The following is a 23,222-nucleotide window of genomic DNA, read 5'->3' as shown; positions in this document are numbered from 1 at the left end:
CACTCCCACGGGGCCTTTTTAAATGCAATCCATAACCCGGATTTGCCAGGAACCCTTCTTACTCCTCCTACTTGCATGTGACACTGGGCTTAGGATCTGCATAGGAAACACACACACAAGCACACACCTACCTTTGTTGCCTGCAGATGCCTCCTTGGCTGTCCCCAAACGGTATCAAACCAACACCCACGGGAAGCTGTAAGCATAGAGGACATGCCTGCACCCCATTGGACTTACCTGTGTGGGTTAAACCCGGGTTATTTGACAACCTATGGCGGTGATGGTTCTGCTCAGGCAGAGCAGTGCTGATGCTCCTCATAAAGCTGTCGCTGCTGTGAAGGTTCTAGGTGACATCACAAATCCCTATGGTTACATACACAACAAAGCTGGGTTGTTGTTGTTTACACTCTGCAAGGCCTGTGGAAGTGAGTGACATCATAGCACTGTAGTTCTGAGGGTTCTAGATGGATGCAACAATCTCCTGTTGCTTCTATGAAGGCCATAATAGACGACATCACCAAACAGCTCCATAGTCACATACACAGCAAAGGAGAGATGTTGTTTACACCTAGTGATGTCAGTGGTATTGAGTGACATCACAGCACAGTGCTAAGGCTCCTGGGCCTGGACACAGCAGCGGCTGCAATATCTCAATGGAGAATACGTTTATATATATGTGTGTGTGTGCGCGTATATATATATATATATATATATATATATATATATATATATATATATATATATTTCTCCGCCGAAATCACTTTTAAACCCATTTCCACCTTTTTTTCCCTTCTCTTCCTCTTACTTTTTTTTCACGTTTTTTTACGTTTTTCTCCTTTTCGCCTCTTTTCTGGGCGTATTATTCTTCTTTTTCTTCTTTTTTTTCGTCTAATGCATACCCCATCAGTGCAGCAATGCTTATTCAATACCGCCAGCAGATGGAGACACTGGGGGATAATTTTCTAAGGATTTATACTGATTTTTCCTGTCTGAATTTGTCGCACAGAAAGTTGCAGGCCAAATATGTGTGACATTTCTGCGACTTTAGCTTCTAGAGCATTTTTACAACATTATACATAGGTGCTGAATACATAAAAAGCGACTGTTCAGCGACAGACAAGTCGCATCGGCTGAAAGTAGGCCAGAATGTCAGTCCATGTTGGAGCAGGTTTAGATACAGTCTAAAGTATAGATCTCAAAGTCTGTGCACAGAATTTAGCAAGGGCCTCGCACCTTCTGATGCATCAGGTAGGTGCACAATAGCATAGCCTAACCCTCTGTACTTTGGTCTATATTGATGCGGGACATAGACAGCCAGCTGATGACCAATCCATTAGTGCAATGGATGGCTGGAAGCATTTGTCTTTGCCTTTGCAATACCACAGAAGCAATGCATGGTCAATGTACAGCAATGACACACCTGTGTGAACAGCCAGGAGACCCCCCCCCCCCCCCCCCATGTTATGTTACATAGTTACATAGTTAGTACGGTCGAAAAAAGACATATGTCCATCAAGTTCAACCAGGGAATTAAGGGGTAGGGGTGTGGCGCGATATTGGGGAAGGGATGAGATTTTATATTTCTTCATAAGCATTAATCTTATTTTGTCAATTAGGAACATTCAGCACCCACCCGCTATCAAGGCAGCTGCCTATCATGTCATGCCCTACCTGCACAGGTGTGCTGGCTACTCAAATGATCCAATTAAGGAGGCCATTTAGTCAGCAGCAGCAGAAGTCCTGTGCCTGGACGCTCCAACAGCGGCCAGACACAAGCAGAAGCAGAAGCAGCAGAAGCAGCAGCAGCACCACCTTTTGTTTTTTGGCTGCAGCAGCAGCAAGGCCCACAGGGCTGGCTAGCTGGCTAGCCAGCAAGCAGGTAGCAATGAAAGTAGGAATCTTTCTTTTTAACCCTGTAAGGGGGTGGTGCACTGTACCCGAAGATACTGCCATATCGGGTCAATGCATAGGGCGACGGAAGCAAGCTTCGAAATCGGCCCCCGTTCTCAAAAATCCATTTAATATATGGTCCCCAGATAGGGGACGTATCAGATATTAAACTGATAAGAACAGATACTACACTTGATCTTAGCCAAAAGGCCGAGAAGCGATAACCGTGAAAGGGGCGGGCCCAACAAGGTGCCCTTCATGGGCACTATCACTGCTTGCTTTCAGGGAGGCTGCCAGACAATTTTCCATGCACACTCTGGGCTGGGGGGCAGTCAACCACCAGTACACACAGCAGAACCTAAACCCATACCATTATTGCTAAGCAGCAAGACAGGGGCCCATTGCACTCCCACGGGGCCTTTTTAAATGCAATCCATAACCCGGATTTGCCAGGAACCCTTCTTACTCCTCCTACTTGCATGTGACACTGGGCTTAGGATCTGCATAGGAAACACACACACAAGCACACACCTACCTTTGTTGCCTGCAGATGCCTCCTTGGCTGTCCCCAAACGGTATCAAACCAACACCCACGGGAAGCTGTAAGCATAGAGGACATGCCTGCACCCCATTGGACTTACCTGTGTGGGTTAAACCCGGGTTATTTGACAACCTATGGCGGTGATGGTTCTGCTCAGGCAGAGCAGTGCTGATGCTCCTCATAAAGCTGTCGCTGCTGTGAAGGTTCTAGGTGACATCACAAATCCCTATGGTTACATACACAACAAAGCTGGGTTGTTGTTGTTTACACTCTGCAAGGCCTGTGGAAGTGAGTGACATCATAGCACTGTAGTTCTGAGGGTTCTAGATGGATGCAACAATCTCCTGTTGCTTCTATGAAGGCCATAATAGACGACATCACCAAACAGCTCCATAGTCACATACACAGCAAAGGAGAGATGTTGTTTACACCTAGTGATGTCAGTGGTATTGAGTGACATCACAGCACAGTGCTAAGGCTCCTGGGCCTGGACACAGCAGCGGCTGCAATATCTCAACGGAGAATACGTTTATATATATGTGTGTGTGTGCGCGTATATATATATATATATATATATATATATATATATATATATATTTCTCCGCCAAAATCACTTTTAAACCCATTTCCACCTTTTTTTCCCTTCTCTTCCTCTTACTTTTTTTTCACGTTTTTTTACGTTTTTCTCCTTTTCGCCTCTTTTCTGGGCGTATTATTCTTCTTTTTCTTCTTTTTTTTCGTCTAATGCATACCCCATCAGTGCAGCAATGCTTATTCAATACCGCCAGCAGATGGAGACACTGGGGGATAATTTTCTAAGGATTTATACTGATTTTTCCTGTCTGAATTTGTCGCACAGAAAGTTGCAGGCCAAATATGTGTGACATTTCTGCGACTTTAGCTTCTAGAGCATTTTTACAACATTATACATAGGTGCTGAATACATAAAAAGCGACTGTTCAGCGACAGACAAGTCGCATCGGCTGAAAGTAGGCCAGAATGTCAGTCCATGTTGGAGCAGGTTTAGATACAGTCTAAAGTATAGATCTCAAAGTCTGTGCACAGAATTTAGCAAGGGCCTCGCACCTTCTGATGCATCAGGTAGGTGCACAATAGCATAGCCTAACCCTCTGTACTTTGGTCTATATTGATGCGGGACATAGACAGCCAGCTGATGACCAATCCATTAGTGCAATGGATGGCTGGAAGCATTTGTCTTTGCCTTTGCAATACCACAGAAGCAATGCATGGTCAATGTACAGCAATGACACACCTGTGTGAACAGCCAGGAGACCCCCCCCCCCATGTTATGTTACATAGTTACATAGTTAGTACGGTCGAAAAAAGACATATGTCCATCAAGTTCAACCAGGGAATTAAGGGGTAGGGGTGTGGCGCGATATTGGGGAGGGGATGAGATTTTATATTTCTTCATAAGCATTAATCTTATTTTGTCAATTAGGAACATTCAGCACCCACCCGCTATCAAGGCAGCTGCCTATCATGTCATGCCCTACCTGCACAGGTGTGCTGGCTACTCAAATGATCCAATTAAGGAGGCCATTTAGTCAGCAGCAGCAGAAGTCCTGTGCCTGGACGCTCCAACAGCGGCCAGACACAAGCAGAAGCAGAAGCAGCAGCAGCACCACCTTTTGTTTTTTGGCTGCAGCAGCAGCAAGGCCCACAGGGCTGGCTAGCTGGCTAGCCAGCAAGCAGGTAGCAATGAAAGTAGGAATCTTTCTTTTTAACCCTGTAAGGGGGTGGTGCACTGTACCCGAAGATACTGCCATATCGGGTCAATGCATAGGGCGACGGAAGCAAGCTTCGAAATCGGCCCCCGTTCTCAAAAATCCATTTAATATATGGTCCCCAGATAGGGGACGTATCAGATATTAAACTGATAAGAACAGATACTACACTTGATCTTAGCCAAAAGGCCGAGAAGCGATAACCGTGAAAGGGGCGGGCCCAACAAGGTGCCCTTCATGGGCACTATCACTGCTTGCTGTCAGGGAGGCTGCCAGACAATTTTCCATGCACACTCTGGGCTGGGGGGCAGTCAACCACCAGTACACACAGCAGAACCTAAACCCATACCATTATTGCTAAGCAGCAAGACAGGGGCCCATTGCACTCCCACGGGGCCTTTTTAAATGCAATCCATAACCCGGATTTGCCAGGAACCCTTCTTACTCCTCCTACTTGCATGTGACACTGGGCTTAGGATCTGCATAGGAAACACACACACAAGCACACACCTACCTTTGTTGCCTGCAGATGCCTCCTTGGCTGTCCCCAAACGGTATCAAACCAACACCCACGGGAAGCTGTAAGCATAGAGGACATGCCTGCACCCCATTGGACTTACCTGTGTGGGTTAAACCCGGGTTATTTGACAACCTATGGCGGTGATGGTTCTGCTCAGGCAGAGCAGTGCTGATGCTCCTCATAAAGCTGTCGCTGCTGTGAAGGTTCTAGGTGACATCACAAATCCCTATGGTTACATACACAACAAAGCTGGGTTGTTGTTGTTTACACTCTGCAAGGCCTGTGGAAGTGAGTGACATCATAGCACTGTAGTTCTGAGGGTTCTAGATGGATGCAACAATCTCCTGTTGCTTCTATGAAGGCCATAATAGACGACATCACCAAACAGCTCCATAGTCACATACACAGCAAAGGAGAGATGTTGTTTACACCTAGTGATGTCACTGGTTTTGAGTGACATCACAGCACAGTGCTAAGGCTCCTGGGCCTGGACACAGCAGCGGCTGCAATATCTCAACGGAGAATACGTTTATATATATGTGTGTGTGTGCGCGTATATATATATATATATATATATATATATATATATATATATATTTCTCCGCCGAAATCACTTTTAAACCCATTTCCACCTTTTTTTCCCTTCTCTTCCTCTTACTTTTTTTTCACGTTTTTTTACATTTTTCTCCTTTTCGCCTCTTTTCTGGGCGTATTATTCTTCTTTTTCTTCTTTTTTTTCGTCTAATGCATACCCCATCAGTGCAGCAATGCTTATTCAATACCGCCAGCAGATGGAGACACTGGGGGATAATTTTCTAAGGATTTATACTGATTTTTCCTGTCTGAATTTGTCGCACAGAAAGTTGCAGGCCAAATATGTGTGACATTTCTGCGACTTTAGCTTCTAGAGCATTTTTACAACATTATACATAGGTGCTGAATACATAAAAAGCGACTGTTCAGCGACAGACAAGTCGCATCGGCTGAAAGTAGGCCAGAATGTCAGTCCATGTTGGAGCAGGTTTAGATACAGTCTAAAGTATAGATCTCAAAGTCTGTGCACAGAATTTAGCAAGGGCCTCGCACCTTCTGATGCATCAGGTAGGTGCACAATAGCATAGCCTAACCCTCTGTACTTTGGTCTATATTGATGCGGGACATAGACAGCCAGCTGATGACCAATCCATTAGTGCAATGGATGGCTGGAAGCATTTGTCTTTGCCTTTGCAATACCACAGAAGCAATGCATGGTCAATGTACAGCAATGACACACCTGTGTGAACAGCCAGGAGACCCCCCCCCCCCCCCCCATGTTATGTTACATAGTTACATAGTTAGTACGGTCGAAAAAAGACATATGTCCATCAAGTTCAACCAGGGAATTAAGGGGTAGGGGTGTGGCGCGATATTGGGGAAGGGATGAGATTTTATATTTCTTCATAAGCATTAATCTTATTTTGTCAATTAGGAACATTCAGCACCCACCCGCTATCAAGGCAGCTGCCTATCATGTCATGCCCTACCTGCACAGGTGTGCTGGCTACTCAAATGATCCAATTAAGGAGGCCATTTAGTCAGCAGCAGCAGAAGTCCTGTGCCTGGACGCTCCAACAGCGGCCAGACACAAGCAGAAGCAGAAGCAGCAGAAGCAGCAGCAGCACCACCTTTTGTTTTTTGGCTGCAGCAGCAGCAGCAAGGCCCACAGGGCTGGCTAGCTGGCTAGCCAGCAAGCAGGTAGCAATGAAAGTAGGAATCTTTCTTTTTAACCCTGTAAGGGGGTGGTGCACTGTACCCGAAGATACTGCCATATCGGGTCAATGCATAGGGCGACGGAAGCAAGCTTCGAAATCGGCCCCCGTTCTCAAAAATCCATTTAATATATGGTCCCCAGATAGGGGACGTATCAGATATTAAACTGATAAGAACAGATACTACACTTGATCTTAGCCAAAAGGCCGAGAAGCGATAACCGTGAAAGGGGCGGGCCCAACAAGGTGCCCTTCATGGGCACTATCACTGCTTGCTGTCAGGGAGGCTGCCAGACAATTTTCCATGCACACTCTGGGCTGGGGGGCAGTCAACCACCAGTACACACAGCAGAACCTAAACCCATACCATTATTGCTAAGCAGCAAGACAGGGGCCCATTGCACTCCCACGGGGCCTTTTTAAATGCAATCCATAACCCGGATTTGCCAGGAACCCTTCTTACTCCTCCTACTTGCATGTGACACTGGGCTTAGGATCTGCATAGGAAACACACACACAAGCACACACCTACCTTTGTTGCCTGCAGATGCCTCCTTGGCTGTCCCCAAACGGTATCAAACCAACACCCACGGGAAGCTGTAAGCATAGAGGACATGCCTGCACCCCATTGGACTTACCTGTGTGGGTTAAACCCGGGTTATTTGACAACCTATGGCGGTGATGGTTCTGCTCAGGCAGAGCAGTGCTGATGCTCCTCATAAAGCTGTCGCTGCTGTGAAGGTTCTAGGTGACATCACAAATCCCTATGGTTACATACACAACAAAGCTGGGTTGTTGTTGTTTACACTCTGCAAGGCCTGTGGAAGTGAGTGACATCATAGCACTGTAGTTCTGAGGGTTCTAGATGGATGCAACAATCTCCTGTTGCTTCTATGAAGGCCATAATAGACGACATCACCAAACAGCTCCATAGTCACATACACAGCAAAGGAGAGATGTTGTTTACACCTAGTGATGTCAGTGGTATTGAGTGACATCACAGCACAGTGCTAAGGCTCCTGGGCCTGGACACAGCAGCGGCTGCAATATCTCAACGGAGAATACGTTTATATATATGTGTGTGTGTGCGCGTATATATATATATATATATATATATATATATATATATATTTCTCCGCCGAAATCACTTTTAAACCCATTTCCACCTTTTTTTCCCTTCTCTTCCTCTTACTTTTTTTTCACGTTTTTTTACGTTTTTCTCCTTTTCGCCTCTTTTCTGGGCGTATTATTCTTCTTTTTCTTCTTTTTTTTCGTCTAATGCATACCCCATCAGTGCAGCAATGCTTATTCAATACCGCCAGCAGATGGAGACACTGGGGGATAATTTTCTAAGGATTTATACTGATTTTTCCTGTCTGAATTTGTCGCACAGAAAGTTGCAGGCCAAATATGTGTGACATTTCTGCGACTTTAGCTTCTAGAGCATTTTTACAACATTATACATAGGTGCTGAATACATAAAAAGCGACTGTTCAGCGACAGACAAGTCGCATCGGCTGAAAGTAGGCCAGAATGTCAGTCCATGTTGGAGCAGGTTTAGATACAGTCTAAAGTATAGATCTCAAAGTCTGTGCACAGAATTTAGCAAGGGCCTCGCACCTTCTGATGCATCAGGTAGGTGCACAATAGCATAGCCTAACCCTCTGTACTTTGGTCTATATTGATGCGGGACATAGATAGCCAGCTGATGACCAATCCATTAGTGCAATGGATGGCTGGAAGCATTTGTCTTTGCCTTTGCAATACCACAGAAGCAATGCATGGTCAATGTACAGCAATGACACACCTGTGTGAACAGCCAGGAGACCCCCCCCCCCCATGTTATGTTACATAGTTACATAGTTAGTACGGTCGAAAAAAGACATATGTCCATCAAGTTCAACCAGGGAATTAAGGGGTAGGGGTGTGGCGCGATATTGGGGAAGGGATGAGATTTTATATTTCTTCATAAGCATTAATCTTATTTTGTCAATTAGGAACATTCAGCACCCACCCGCTATCAAGGCAGCTGCCTATCATGTCATGCCCTACCTGCACAGGTGTGCTGGCTACTCAAATGATCCAATTAAGGAGGCCATTTAGTCAGCAGCAGCAGAAGTCCTGTGCCTGGACGCTCCAACAGCGGCCAGACACAAGCAGAAGCAGAAGCAGCAGAAGCAGCAGCAGCACCACCTTTTGTTTTTTGGCTGCAGCAGCAGCAGCAAGGCCCACAGGGCTGGCTAGCTGGCTAGCCAGCAAGCAGGTAGCAATGAAAGTAGGAATCTTTCTTTTTAACCCTGTAAGGGGGTGGTGCACTGTACCCGAAGATACTGCCATATCGGGTCAATGCATAGGGCGACGGAAGCAAGCTTCGAAATCGGCCCCCGTTCTCAAAAATCCATTTAATATATGGTCCCCAGATAGGGGACGTATCAGATATTAAACTGATAAGAACAGATACTACACTTGATCTTAGCCAAAAGGCCGAGAAGCGATAACCGTGAAAGGGGCGGGCCCAACAAGGTGCCCTTCATGGGCACTATCACTGCTTGCTGTCAGGGAGGCTGCCAGACAATTTTCCATGCACACTCTGGGCTGGGGGGCAGTCAACCACCAGTACACACAGCAGAACCTAAACCCATACCATTATTGCTAAGCAGCAAGACAGGGGCCCATTGCACTCCCACGGGGCCTTTTTAAATGCAATCCATAACCCGGATTTGCCAGGAACCCTTCTTACTCCTCCTACTTGCATGTGACACTGGGCTTAGGATCTGCATAGGAAACACACACACAAGCACACACCTACCTTTGTTGCCTGCAGATGCCTCCTTGGCTGTCCCCAAACGGTATCAAACCAACACCCACGGGAAGCTGTAAGCATAGAGGACATGCCTGCACCCCATTGGACTTACCTGTGTGGGTTAAACCCGGGTTATTTGACAACCTATGGCGGTGATGGTTCTGCTCAGGCAGAGCAGTGCTGATGCTCCTCATAAAGCTGTCGCTGCTGTGAAGGTTCTAGGTGACATCACAAATCCCTATGGTTACATACACAACAAAGCTGGGTTGTTGTTGTTTACACTCTGCAAGGCCTGTGGAAGTGAGTGACATCATAGCACTGTAGTTCTGAGGGTTCTAGATGGATGCAACAATCTCCTGTTGCTTCTATGAAGGCCATAATAGACGACATCACCAAACAGCTCCATAGTCACATACACAGCAAAGGAGAGATGTTGTTTACACCTAGTGATGTCAGTGGTATTGAGTGACATCACAGCACAGTGCTAAGGCTCCTGGGCCTGGACACAGCAGCGGCTGCAATATCTCAACGGAGAATACGTTTATATATATGTGTGTGTGTGCGCGTATATATATATATATATATATATATATATATATATATATATTTCTCCGCCGAAATCACTTTTAAACCCATTTCCACCTTTTTTTCCCTTCTCTTCCTCTTACTTTTTTTTCACGTTTTTTTACGTTTTTCTCCTTTTCGCCTCTTTTCTGGGCGTATTATTCTTCTTTTTCTTCTTTTTTTTCGTCTAATGCATACCCCATCAGTGCAGCAATGCTTATTCAATACCGCCAGCAGATGGAGACACTGGGGGATAATTTTCTAAGGATTTATACTGATTTTTCCTGTCTGAATTTGTCGCACAGAAAGTTGCAGGCCAAATATGTGTGACATTTCTGCGACTTTAGCTTCTAGAGCATTTTTACAACATTATACATAGGTGCTGAATACATAAAAAGCGACTGTTCAGCGACAGACAAGTCGCATCGGCTGAAAGTAGGCCAGAATGTCAGTCCATGTTGGAGCAGGTTTAGATACAGTCTAAAGTATAGATCTCAAAGTCTGTGCACAGAATTTAGCAAGGGCCTCGCACCTTCTGATGCATCAGGTAGGTGCACAATAGCATAGCCTAACCCTCTGTACTTTGGTCTATATTGATGCGGGACATAGATAGCCAGCTGATGACCAATCCATTAGTGCAATGGATGGCTGGAAGCATTTGTCTTTGCCTTTGCAATACCACAGAAGCAATGCATGGTCAATGTACAGCAATGACACACCTGTGTGAACAGCCAGGAGACCCCCCCCCCCATGTTATGTTACATAGTTACATAGTTAGTACGGTCGAAAAAAGACATATGTCCATCAAGTTCAACCAGGGAATTAAGGGGTAGGGGTGTGGCGCGATATTGGGGAAGGGATGAGATTTTATATTTCTTCATAAGCATTAATCTTATTTTGTCAATTAGGAACATTCAGCACCCACCCGCTATCAAGGCAGCTGCCTATCATGTCATGCCCTACCTGCACAGGTGTGCTGGCTACTCAAATGATCCAATTAAGGAGGCCATTTAGTCAGCAGCAGCAGAAGTCCTGTGCCTGGACGCTCCAACAGCGGCCAGACACAAGCAGAAGCAGAAGCAGCAGAAGCAGCAGCAGCACCACCTTTTGTTTTTTGGCTGCAGCAGCAGCAAGGCCCACAGGGCTGGCTAGCTGGCTAGCCAGCAAGCAGGTAGCAATGAAAGTAGGAATCTTTCTTTTTAACCCTGTAAGGGGGTGGTGCACTGTACCTGAAGATACTGCCATATCGGGTCAATGCATAGGGCGACGGAAGCAAGCTTCGAAATCGGCCCCCGTTCTCAAAAATCCATTTAATATATGGTCCCCAGATAGGGGACGTATCAGATATTAAACTGATAAGAACAGATACTACACTTGATCTTAGCCAAAAGGCCGAGAAGCGATAACCGTGAAAGGGGCGGGCCCAACAAGGTGCCCTTCATGGGCACTATCACTGCTTGCTGTCAGGGAGGCTGCCAGACAATTTTCCATGCACACTCTGGGCTGGGGGGCAGTCAACCACCAGTACACACAGCAGAACCTAAACCCATACCATTATTGCTAAGCAGCAAGACAGGGGCCCATTGCACTCCCACGGGGCCTTTTTAAATGCAATCCATAACCCGGATTTGCCAGGAACCCTTCTTACTCCTCCTACTTGCATGTGACACTGGGCTTAGGATCTGCATAGGAAACACACACACAAGCACACACCTACCTTTGTTGCCTGCAGATGCCTCCTTGGCTGTCCCCAAACGGTATCAAACCAACACCCACGGGAAGCTGTAAGCATAGAGGACATGCCTGCACCCCATTGGACTTACCTGTGTGGGTTAAACCCGGGTTATTTGACAACCTATGGCGGTGATGGTTCTGCTCAGGCAGAGCAGTGCTGATGCTCCTCATAAAGCTGTCGCTGCTGTGAAGGTTCTAGGTGACATCACAAATCCCTATGGTTACATACACAACAAAGCTGGGTTGTTGTTGTTTACACTCTGCAAGGCCTGTGGAAGTGAGTGACATCATAGCACTGTAGTTCTGAGGGTTCTAGATGGATGCAACAATCTCCTGTTGCTTCTATGAAGGCCATAATAGACGACATCACCAAACAGCTCCATAGTCACATACACATCAAAGGAGAGATGTTGTTTACACCTAGTGATGTCAGTGGTATTGAGTGACATCACAGCACAGTGCTAAGGCTCCTGGGCCTGGACACAGCAGCGGCTGCAATATCTCAACGGAGAATACGTTTATATATATGTGTGTGTGTGCGCGTATATATATATATATATATATATATATATATATATATATATATTTCTCCGCCGAAATCACTTTTAAACCCATTTCCACCTTTTTTTCCCTTCTCTTCCTCTTACTTTTTTTTCACGTTTTTTTACGTTTTTCTCCTTTTCGCCTCTTTTCTGGGCGTATTATTCTTCTTTTTCTTCTTTTTTTTCGTCTAATGCATACCCCATCAGTGCAGCAATGCTTATTCAATACCGCCAGCAGATGGAGACACTGGGGGATAATTTTCTAAGGATTTATACTGATTTTTCCTGTCTGAATTTGTCGCACAGAAAGCTGCAGGCCAAATATGTGTGACATTTCTGCGACTTTAGCTTCTAGAGCATTTTTACAACATTATACATAGGTGCTGAATACATAAAAAGCGACTGTTCAGCGACAGACAAGTCGCATCGGCTGAAAGTAGGCCAGAATGTCAGTCCATGTTGGAGCAGGTTTAGATACAGTCTAAAGTATAGATCTCAAAGTCTGTGCACAGAATTTAGCAAGGGCCTCGCACCTTCTGATGCATCAGGTAGGTGCACAATAGCATAGCCTAACCCTCTGTACTTTGGTCTATATTGATGCGGGACATAGACAGCCAGCTGATGACCAATCCATTAGTGCAATGGATGGCTGGAAGCATTTGTCTTTGCCTTTGCAATACCACAGAAGCAATGCATGGTCAATGTACAGCAATGACACACCTGTGTGAACAGCCAGGAGACCACCCCCCCCCATGTTATGTTACAGAGTTACATAGTTAGTACGGTCGAAAAAAGACATATGTCCATCAAGTTCAACCAGGGAATTAAGGGGTAGGGGTGTGGCGCGATATTGGGGAAGGGATGAGATTTTATATTTCTTCATAAGCATTAATCTTATTTTGTCAATTAGGAACATTCAGCACCCACCCGCTATCAAGGCAGCTGCCTATCATGTCATGCCCTACCTGCACAGGTGTGCTGGCTACTCAAATGATCCAATTAAGGAGGCCGTTTAGTCAGCAGCAGCAGAAGTCCTGTGCCTGGACGCTCCAACAGCGGCCAGACACAAGCAGAAGCAGAAGCAGCAGAAGCAGCAGCAGCACCACCTTTTGTTTTTTGGCTGCAGCAGCAGCAAGGCCCACAGGGCTGGCTAGCTGGCTAGCCAGCAAGCAGGTAGCAATGAAAGTAGGAATCTTTCTTTTTAACCCTGTAAGGGGTGGTGCACTGTACCCGAAGATACTGCCATATCGGGTCAATGCATAGGGCGACGGAAGCAAGCTTCGAAATCGGCCCCCGTTCTCAAAAATCCATTTAATATATGGTCCCCAGATAGGGGACGTATCAGATATTAAACTGATAAGAACAGATACTACACTTGATCTTAGCCAAAAGGCCGAGAAGCGATAACCGTGAAAGGGGCGGGCCCAACAAGGTGCCCTTCATGGGCACTATCACTGCTTGCTGTCAGGGAGGCTGCCAGACAATTTTCCATGCACACTCTGGGCTGGGGGGCAGTCAACCACCAGTACACACAGCAGAACCTAAACCCATACCATTATTGCTAAGCAGCAAGACAGGGGCCCATTGCACTCCCACGGGGCCTTTTTAAATGCAATCCATAACCCGGATTTGCCAGGAACCCTTCTTACTCCTCCTACTTGCATGTGACACTGGGCTTAGGATCTGCATAGGAAACACACACACAAGCACACACCTACCTTTGTTGCCTGCAGATGCCTCCTTGGCTGTCCCCAAACGGTATCAAACCAACACCCACGGGAAGCTGTAAGCATAGAGGACATGCCTGCACCCCATTGGACTTACCTGTGTGGGTTAAACCCGGGTTATTTGACAACCTATGGCGGTGATGGTTCTGCTCAGGCAGAGCAGTGCTGATGCTCCTCATAAAGCTGTCGCTGCTGTGAAGGTTCTAGGTGACATCACAAATCCCTATGGTTACATACACAACAAAGCTGGGTTGTTGTTGTTTACACTCTGCAAGGCCTGTGGAAGTGAGTGACATCATAGCACTGTAGTTCTGAGGGTTCTAGATGGATGCAACAATCTCCTGTTGCTTCTATGAAGGCCATAATAGACGACATCACCAAACAGCTCCATAGTCACATACACAGCAAAGGAGAGATGTTGTTTACACCTAGTGATGTCAGTGGTATTGAGTGACATCACAGCACAGTGCTAAGGCTCCTGGGCCTGGACACAGCAGCGGCTGCAATATCTCAACGGAGAATACGTTTATATATATGTGTGTGTGTGCGCGTATATATATATATATATATATATATATATATATATATATATATATTTCTCCGCCGAAATCACTTTTAAACCCATTTCCACCTTTTTTTCCCTTCTCTTCCTCTTACTTTTTTTTCAAGTTTTTTTACGTTTTTCTCCTTTTCGCCTCTTTTCTGGGCGTATTATTCTTCTTTTTCTTCTTTTTTTTCGTCTAATGCATACCCCATCAGTGCAGCAATGCTTATTCAATACCGCCAGCAGATGGAGACACTGGGGGATAATTTTCTAAGGATTTATACTGATTTTTCCTGTCTGAATTTGTCGCACAGAAAGTTGCAGGCCAAATATGTGTGACATTTCTGCGACTTTAGCTTCTAGAGCATTTTTACAACATTATACATAGGTGCTGAATACATAAAAAGCGACTGTTCAGCGACAGACAAGTCGCATCGGCTGAAAGTAGGCCAGAATGTCAGTCCATGTTGGAGCAGGTTTAGATACAGTCTAAAGTATAGATCTCAAAGTCTGTGCACAGAATTTAGCAAGGGCCTCGCACCTTCTGATGCATCAGGTAGGTGCACAATAGCATAGCCTAACCCTCTGTACTTTGGTCTATATTGATGCGGGACATAGACAGCCAGCTGATGACCAATCCATTAGTGCAATGGATGGCTGGAAGCATTTGTCTTTGCCTTTGCAATACCACAGAAGCAATGCATGGTCAATGTACAGCAATGACACACCTGTGTGAACAGCCAGGAGACCCCCCCCCCCATGTTATGTTACATAGTTACATAGTTAGTACGGTCGAAAAAAGACATATGTCCATCAAGTTCAACCAGGGAATTAAGGGGTAGGGGTGTGGCGCGATATTGGGGAAGGGATGAGATTTTATATTTCTTCATAAGCATTAATCTTATTTTGTCAATTAGGAACATTCAGCACCCACCCGCTATCAAGGCAGCTGCCTATCATGTCATGCCCTACCTGCACAGGTGTGCTGGCTACTCAAATGATCCAATTAAGGAGGCCATTTAGTCAGCAGCAGCAGAAGTCCTGTGCCTGGACGCTCCAACAGCGGCCAGACACAAGCAGAAGCAGAAGCAGCAGAAGCAGCAGCAGCACCACCTTTTGTTTTTTGGCTGCAGCAGCAGCAAGGCCCACAGGGCTGGCTAGCTGGCTAGCCAGCAAGCAGGTAGCAATGAAAGTAGGAATCTTTCTTTTTAACCCTGTAAGGGGGTGGTGCACTGTACCCGAAGATACTGCCATATCGGGTCAATGCATAGGGCGACGGAAGCAAGCTTCAAAATCGGCCCCCGTTCTCAAAAATCCATTTAATATATGGTCCCCAGATAGGGGACGTATCAGATATTAAACTGATAAGAACAGATACTACACTTGATCTTAGCCAAAAGGCCGAGAAGCGATAACCGTGAAAGGGGCGGGCCCAACAAGGTGCCCTTCATGGGCACTATCACTGCTTGCTGTCAGGGAGGCTGCCAGACAATTTTCCATGCACACTCTGGGCTGGGGGGCAGTCAACCACCAGTACACACAGCAGAACCTAAACCCATACCATTATTGCTAAGCAGCAAGACAGGGGCCCATTGCACTCCCACGGGTCCTTTTTAAATGCAGTCCATAACCCGGATTTGCCAGGAACCCTTCTTACTCCTCCTACTTGCATGTGACACTGGGCTTAGGATCTGCATAGGAAACACACACACAAGCACACACCTACCTTTGTTGCCTGCAGATGCCTCCTTGGCTGTCCCCAAACGGTATCAAACCAACACCCACGGGAAGCTGTAAGCATAGAGGACATGCCTGCACCCCATTGGACTTACCTGTGTGGGTTAAACCCGGGTTATTTGACAACCTATGGCGGTGATGGTTCTGCTCAGGCAGAGCAGTGCTGATGCTCCTCATAAAGCTGTCGCTGCTGTGAAGGTTCTAGGTGACATCACAAATCCCTATGGTTACATACACAACAAAGCTGGGTTGTTGTTGTTTACACTCTGCAAGGCCTGTGGAAGTGAGTGACATCATAGCACTGTAGTTCTGAGGGTTCTAGATGGATGCAACAATCTCCTGTTGCTTCTATGAAGGCCATAATAGACGACATCACCAAACAGCTCCATAGTCACATACACAGCAAAGGAGAGATGTTGTTTACACCTAGTGATGTCAGTGGTATTGAGTGACATCACAGCACAGTGCTAAGGCTCCTGGGCCTGGACACAGCAGCGGCTGCAATATCTCAACGGAGAATACGTTTATATATATGTGTGTGTGTGCGCGTATATATATATATATATATATATATATATATATATATATATATATTTCTCCGCCGAAATCACTTTTAAACCCATTTCCACCTTTTTTTCCCTTCTCTTCCTCTTACTTTTTTTTCACGTTTTTTTACGTTTTTCTCCTTTTCGCCTCTTTTCTGGGCGTATTATTCTTCTTTTTCTTCTTTTTTTTCGTCTAATGCATACCCCATCAGTGCAGCAATGCTTATTCAATACCGCCAGCAGATGGAGACACTGGGGGATAATTTTCTAAGGATTTATACTGATTTTTCCTGTCTGAATTTGTCGCACAGAAAGTTGCAGGCCAAATATGTGTGACATTTCTGCGACTTTAGCTTCTAGAGCATTTTTACAACATTATACATAGGTGCTGAATACATAAAAAGGGACTGTTCAGCGACAGACAAGTCGCATCGGCTGAAAGTAGGCCAGAATGTCAGTCCATGTTGGAGCAGGTTTAGATACAGTCTAAAGTATAGATCTCAAAGTCTGTGCACAGAATTTAGCAAGGGCCTCGCACCTTCTGATGCATCAGGTAGGTGCACAATAGCATAGCCTAACCCTCTGTACTTTGGTCTATATTGATGCGGGACATAGACAGCCAGCTGATGACCAATCCATTAGTGCAATGGATGGCTGGAAGCATTTGTCTTTGCCTTTGCAATACCACAGAAGCAATGCATGGTCAATGTACAGCAATGACACACCTGTGTGAACAGCCAGGAGACCCCCCCCCCCCCCCCATGTTATGTTACATAGTTACATAGTTAGTACGGTCGAAAAAAGACATATGTCCATCAAGTTCAACCAGGGAATTAAGGGGTAGGGGTGTGGCGCGATATTGGGGAAGGGATGAGATTTTATATTTCTTCATAAGCATTAATCTTATTTTGTCAATTAGGAACATTCAGCACCCACCCGCTATCAAGGCAGCTGCCTATCATGTCATGCCCTACCTGCACAGGTGTGCTGGCTACTCAAATGATCCAATTAAGGAGGCCGTTTAGTCAGCAGCAGCAGAAGTCCTGTGCCTGGACGCTCCAACAGCGGCCAGACACAAGCAGAAGCAGAAGCAGCAGAAGCACCACCTTTTGTTCTTTGGCTGCAGCAGCAGCAAGGCCCACAGGGCTGGCTAGCTGGCTAGCCAGCAAGCAGGTAGCAATGAAAGTAGGAATCTTTCTTTTTAACCCTGTAAGGGGGTGGTGCACTGTACCCGAAGATACTGCCATATCGGGTCAATGCATAGGGCGACGGAAGCAAGCTTCGAAATCGGCCCCCGTTCTCAAAAATCCATTTAATATATGGTCCCCAGATAGGGGACGTATCAGATATTAAACTGATAAGAACAGATACTACACTTGATCTTAGCCAAAAGGCCGAGAAGCGATAACCGTGAAAGGGGCGGGCCCAACAAGGTGCCCTTCATGGGCACTATCACTGCTTGCTGTCAGGGAGGCTGCCAGACAATTTTCCATGCACACTCTGGGCTGGGGGGCAGTCAACCACCAGTACACACAGCAGAACCTAAACCCATACCATTATTGCTAAGCAGCAAGACAGGGGCCCATTGCACTCCCACGGGGCCTTTTTAAATGCAATCCATAACCCGGATTTGCCAGGAACCCTTCTTACTCCTCCTACTTGCATGTGACACTGGGCTTAGGATCTGCATAGGAAACACACACACAAGCACACACCTACCTTTGTTGCCTGCAGATGCCTCCTTGGCTGTCCCCAAACGGTATCAAACCAACACCCACGGGAAGCTGTAAGCATAGAGGACATGCCTGCACCCCATTGGACTTACCTGTGTGGGTTAAACCCGGGTTATTTGACAACCTATGGCGGTGATGGTTCTGCTCAGGCAGAGCAGTGCTGATGCTCCTCATAAAGCTGTCGCTGCTGTGAAGGTTCTAGGTGACATCACAAATCCCTATGGTTACATACACAACAAAGCTGGGTTGTTGTTGTTTACACTCTGCAAGGCCTGTGGAAGTGAGTGACATCATAGCACTGTAGTTCTGAGGGTTCTAGATGGATGCAACAATCTCCTGTTGCTTCTATGAAGGCCATAATAGACGACATCACCAAACAGCTCCATAGTCACATACACAGCAAAGGAGAGATGTTGTTTACACCTAGTGATGTCAGTGGTATTGAGTGACATCACAGCACAGTGCTAAGGCTCCTGGGCCTGGACACAGCAGCGGCTGCAATATCTCAACGGAGAATACGTTTATATATATGTGTGTGTGTGCGCGTATATATATATATATATATATATATATATATATATATATTTCTCCGCCGAAATCACTTTTAAACCCATTTCCACCTTTTTTTCCCTTCTCTTCCTCTTACTTTTTTTTCACGTTTTTTTACGTTTTTCTCCTTTTCGCCTCTTTTCTGGGCGTATTATTCTTCTTTTTCTTCTTTTTTTTTCGTCTAATGCATACCCCATCAGTGCAGCAATGCTTATTCAATACCGCCAGCAGATGGAGACACTGGGGGATAATTTTCTAAGGATTTATACTGATTTTTCCTGTCTGAATTTGTCGCACAGAAAGTTGCAGGCCAAATATGTGTGACATTTCTGCGACTTTAGCTTCTAGAGCATTTTTACAACATTATACATAGGTGCTGAATACATAAAAAGCGACTGTTCAGCGACAGACAAGTCGCATCGGCTGAAAGTAGGCCAGAATGTCAGTCCATGTTGGAGCAGGTTTAGATACAGTCTAAAGTATAGATCTCAAAGTCTGTGCACAGAATTTAGCAAGGGCCTCGCACCTTCTGATGCATCAGGTAGGTGCACAATAGCATAGCCTAACCCTCTGTACTTTGGTCTATATTGATGCGGGACATAGACAGCCAGCTGATGACCAATCCATTAGTGCAATGGATGGCTGGAAGCATTTGTCTTTGCCTTTGCAATACCACAGAAGCAATGCATGGTCAATGTACAGCAATGACACACCTGTGTGAACAGCCAGGAGACCCCCCCCCCCTCCCCCCCCCATGTTATGTTACATAGTTACATAGTTAGTACGGTCGAAAAAAGACATATGTCCATCAAGTTCAACCAGGGAATTAAGGGGTAGGGGTGTGGCGCGATATTGGGGAAGGGATGAGATTTTATATTTCTTCATAAGCATTAATCTTATTTTGTCAATTAGGAACATTCAGCACCCACCCGCTATCAAGGCAGCTGCCTATCATGTCATGCCCTACCTGCACAGGTGTGCTGGCTACTCAAATGATCCAATTAAGGAGGCCATTTAGTCAGCAGCAGCAGAAGTCCTGTGCCTGGACGCTCCAACAGCGGCCAGACACAAGCAGAAGCAGAAGCAGCAGAAGCAGCAGCAGCACCACCTTTTGTTTTTTGGCTGCAGCAGCAGCAAGGCCCACAGGGCTGGCTAGCTGGCTAGCCAGCAAGCAGGTAGCAATGAAAGTAGGAATCTTTCTTTTTAACCCTGTAAGGGGGTGGTGCACTGTACCCGAAGATACTGCCATATCGGGTCAATGCATAGGGCGACGGAAGCAAGCTTCGAAATCGGCCCCCGTTCTCAAAAATCCATTTAATATATGGTCCCCAGATAGGGGACGTATCAGATATTAAACTGATAAGAACAGATACTACACTTGATCTTAGCCAAAAGGCCGAGAAGCGATAACCGTGAAAGGGGCGGGCCCAACAAGGTGCCCTTCATGGGCACTATCACTGCTTGCTGTCAGGGAGGCTGCCAGACAATTTTCCATGCACACTCTGGGCTGGGGGGCAGTCAACCACCAGTACACACAGCAGAACCTAAACCCATACCATTATTGCTAAGCAGCAAGACAGGGGCCCATTGCACTCCCACGGGGCCTTTTTAAATGCAATCCATAACCCGGATTTGCCAGGAACCCTTCTTACTCCTCCTACTTGCATGTGACACTGGGCTTAGGATCTGCATAGGAAACACACACACAAGCACACACCTACCTTTGTTGCCTGCAGATGCCTCCTTGGCTGTCCCCAAACGGTATCAAACCAACACCCACGGGAAGCTGTAAGCATAGAGGACATGCCTGCACCCCATTGGACTTACCTGTGTGGGTTAAACCCGGGTTATTTGACAACCTATGGCGGTGATGGTTCTGCTCAGGCAGAGCAGTGCTGATGCTCCTCATAAAGCTGTCGCTGCTGTGAAGGTTCTAGGTGACATCACAAATCCCTATGGTTACATACACAACAAAGCTGGGTTGTTGTTGTTTACACTCTGCAAGGCCTGTGGAAGTGAGTGACATCATAGCACTGTAGTTCTGAGGGTTCTAGATGGATGCAACAATCTCCTGTTGCTTCTATGAAGGCCATAATAGACGACATCACCAAACAGCTCCATAGTCACATACACAGCAAAGGAGAGATGTTGTTTACACCTAGTGATGTCAGTGGTATTGAGTGACATCACAGCACAGTGCTAAGGCTCCTGGGCCTGGACACAGCAGCGGCTGCAATATCTCAACGGAGAATACGTTTATATATATGTGTGTGTGTGCGCGTATATATATATATATATATATATATATATATATATATATATATATTTCTCCGCCGAAATCACTTTTAAACCCATTTCCACCTTTTTTTCCCTTCTCTTCCTCTTACTTTTTTTTCAAGTTTTTTTACGTTTTTCTCCTTTTCGCCTCTTTTCTGGGCGTATTATTCTTCTTTTTCTTCTTTTTTTTCGTCTAATGCATACCCCATCAGTGCAGCAATGCTTATTCAATACCGCCAGCAGATGGAGACACTGGGGGATAATTTTCTAAGGATTTATACTGATTTTTCCTGTCTGAATTTGTCGCACAGAAAGTTGCAGGCCAAATATGTGTGACATTTCTGCGACTTTAGCTTCTAGAGCATTTTTACAACATTATACATAGGTGCTGAATACATAAAAAGCGACTGTTCAGCGACAGACAAGTCGCATCGGCTGAAAGTAGGCCAGAATGTCAGTCCATGTTGGAGCAGGTTTAGATACAGTCTAAAGTATAGATCTCAAAGTCTGTGCACAGAATTTAGCAAGGGCCTCGCACCTTCTGATGCATCAGGTAGGTGCACAATAGCATAGCCTAACCCTCTGTACTTTGGTCTATATTGATGCGGGACATAGACAGCCAGCTGATGACCAATCCATTAGTGCAATGGATGGCTGGAAGCATTTGTCTTTGCCTTTGCAATACCACAGAAGCAATGCATGGTCAATGTACAGCAATGACACACCTGTGTGAACAGCCAGGAGACCCCCCCCCCCCCCCCATGTTATGTTACATAGTTACATAGTTAGTACAGTCGAAAAAAGACATATGTCCATCAAGTTCAACCAGGGAATTAAGGGGTAGGGGTGTGGCGCGATATTGGGGAAGGGATGAGATTTTATATTTCTTCATAAGCATTAATCTTATTTTGTCAATTAGGAACATTCAGCACCCACCCGCTATCAAGGCAGCTGCCTATCATGTCATGCCCTACCTGCACAGGTGTGCTGGCTACTCAAATGATCCAATTAAGGAGGCCATTTAGTCAGCAGCAGCAGAAGTCCTGTGCCTGGACGCTCCAACAGCGGCCAGACACAAGCAGAAGCAGAAGCAGCAGAAGCAGCAGCAGCACCACCTTTTGTTTTTTGGCTGCAGCAGCAGCAAGGCCCACAGGGCTGGCTAGCTGGCTAGCCAGCAAGCAGGTAGCAATGAAAGTAGGAATCTTTCTTTTTAACCCTGTAAGGGGGTGGTGCACTGTACCCGAAGATACTGCCATATCGGGTCAATGCATAGGGCGACGGAAGCAAGCTTCGAAATCGGCCCCCGTTCTCAAAAATCCATTTAATATATGGTCCCCAGATAGGGGACGTATCAGATATTAAACTGATAAGAACAGATACTACACTTGATCTTAGCCAAAAGGCCGAGAAGCGATAACCGTGAAAGGGGCGGGCCCAACAAGGTGCCCTTCATGGGCACTATCACTGCTTGCTGTCAGGGAGGCTGCCAGACAATTTTCCATGCACACTCTGGGCTGGGGGGCAGTCAACCACCAGTACACACAGCAGAACCTAAACCCATACCATTATTGCTAAGCAGCAAGACAGGGGCCCATTGCACTCCCACGGGGCCTTTTTAAATGCAATCCATAACCCGGATTTGCCAGGAACCCTTCTTACTCCTCCTACTTGCATGTGACACTGGGCTTAGGATCTGCATAGGAAACACACACACAAGCACACACCTACCTTTGTTGCCTGCAGATGCCTCCTTGGCTGTCCCCAAACGGTATCAAACCAACACCCACGGGAAGCTGTAAGCATAGAGGACATGCCTGCACCCCATTGGACTTACCTGTGTGGGTTAAACCCGGGTTATTTGACAACCTATGGCGGTGATGGTTCTGCTCAGGCAGAGCAGTGCTGATGCTCCTCATAAAGCTGTCGCTGCTGTGAAGGTTCTAGGTGACATCACAAATCCCTATGGTTACATACACAACAAAGCTGGGTTGTTGTTGTTTACACTCTGCAAGGCCTGTGG

General features: G+C 46.1%; 10 non-coding genes across 10 annotated transcripts; all 10 read right to left on the bottom strand.

The window, feature by feature from the left end:
* Nucleotides 1-1,921: 1,921 nt before the first annotated feature.
* On the bottom strand, nucleotides 1,922-2,112 carry LOC130319314 (U2 spliceosomal RNA). Its single transcript, XR_008865541.1, has one exon. It is a non-coding gene; the product is annotated as a U2 spliceosomal RNA (small nuclear RNA).
* A 2,077-nt stretch (nucleotides 2,113-4,189) lies between these two features.
* LOC130319313 (U2 spliceosomal RNA) lies at nucleotides 4,190-4,380 on the bottom strand. Its single transcript, XR_008865540.1, has one exon. It is a non-coding gene; the product is annotated as a U2 spliceosomal RNA (small nuclear RNA).
* A 2,095-nt stretch (nucleotides 4,381-6,475) lies between these two features.
* On the bottom strand, nucleotides 6,476-6,666 carry LOC130319312 (U2 spliceosomal RNA). The gene has a single exon (XR_008865539.1). It is a non-coding gene; the product is annotated as a U2 spliceosomal RNA (small nuclear RNA).
* Nucleotides 6,667-8,752: 2,086 nt separating this feature from the next.
* LOC130319311 (U2 spliceosomal RNA) lies at nucleotides 8,753-8,943 on the bottom strand. Its single transcript, XR_008865538.1, has one exon. It is a non-coding gene; the product is annotated as a U2 spliceosomal RNA (small nuclear RNA).
* A 2,084-nt stretch (nucleotides 8,944-11,027) lies between these two features.
* LOC130319330 (U2 spliceosomal RNA) lies at nucleotides 11,028-11,218 on the bottom strand. The gene has a single exon (XR_008865555.1). It is a non-coding gene; the product is annotated as a U2 spliceosomal RNA (small nuclear RNA).
* A 2,086-nt stretch (nucleotides 11,219-13,304) lies between these two features.
* Nucleotides 13,305-13,495, bottom strand: LOC130319335 (U2 spliceosomal RNA). Its single transcript, XR_008865559.1, has one exon. It is a non-coding gene; the product is annotated as a U2 spliceosomal RNA (small nuclear RNA).
* A 2,088-nt stretch (nucleotides 13,496-15,583) lies between these two features.
* Nucleotides 15,584-15,774, bottom strand: LOC130319310 (U2 spliceosomal RNA). The gene has a single exon (XR_008865537.1). It is a non-coding gene; the product is annotated as a U2 spliceosomal RNA (small nuclear RNA).
* Nucleotides 15,775-17,858: 2,084 nt separating this feature from the next.
* Nucleotides 17,859-18,049, bottom strand: LOC130319334 (U2 spliceosomal RNA). The gene has a single exon (XR_008865558.1). It is a non-coding gene; the product is annotated as a U2 spliceosomal RNA (small nuclear RNA).
* A 2,093-nt stretch (nucleotides 18,050-20,142) lies between these two features.
* Nucleotides 20,143-20,333, bottom strand: LOC130319333 (U2 spliceosomal RNA). The gene has a single exon (XR_008865557.1). It is a non-coding gene; the product is annotated as a U2 spliceosomal RNA (small nuclear RNA).
* A 2,093-nt stretch (nucleotides 20,334-22,426) lies between these two features.
* On the bottom strand, nucleotides 22,427-22,617 carry LOC130319322 (U2 spliceosomal RNA). Its single transcript, XR_008865548.1, has one exon. It is a non-coding gene; the product is annotated as a U2 spliceosomal RNA (small nuclear RNA).
* Between the last annotated feature and the right edge of the window lie 605 nt (nucleotides 22,618-23,222).

The sequence above is a fragment of the Hyla sarda genome, unplaced genomic scaffold (assembly GCF_029499605.1).
Source record: "Hyla sarda isolate aHylSar1 unplaced genomic scaffold, aHylSar1.hap1 scaffold_2109, whole genome shotgun sequence".
Lineage (NCBI taxonomy): Eukaryota > Metazoa > Chordata > Amphibia > Anura > Hylidae > Hyla > Hyla sarda.
This window is presented reverse-complemented; position numbering and strand designations above follow the sequence as displayed.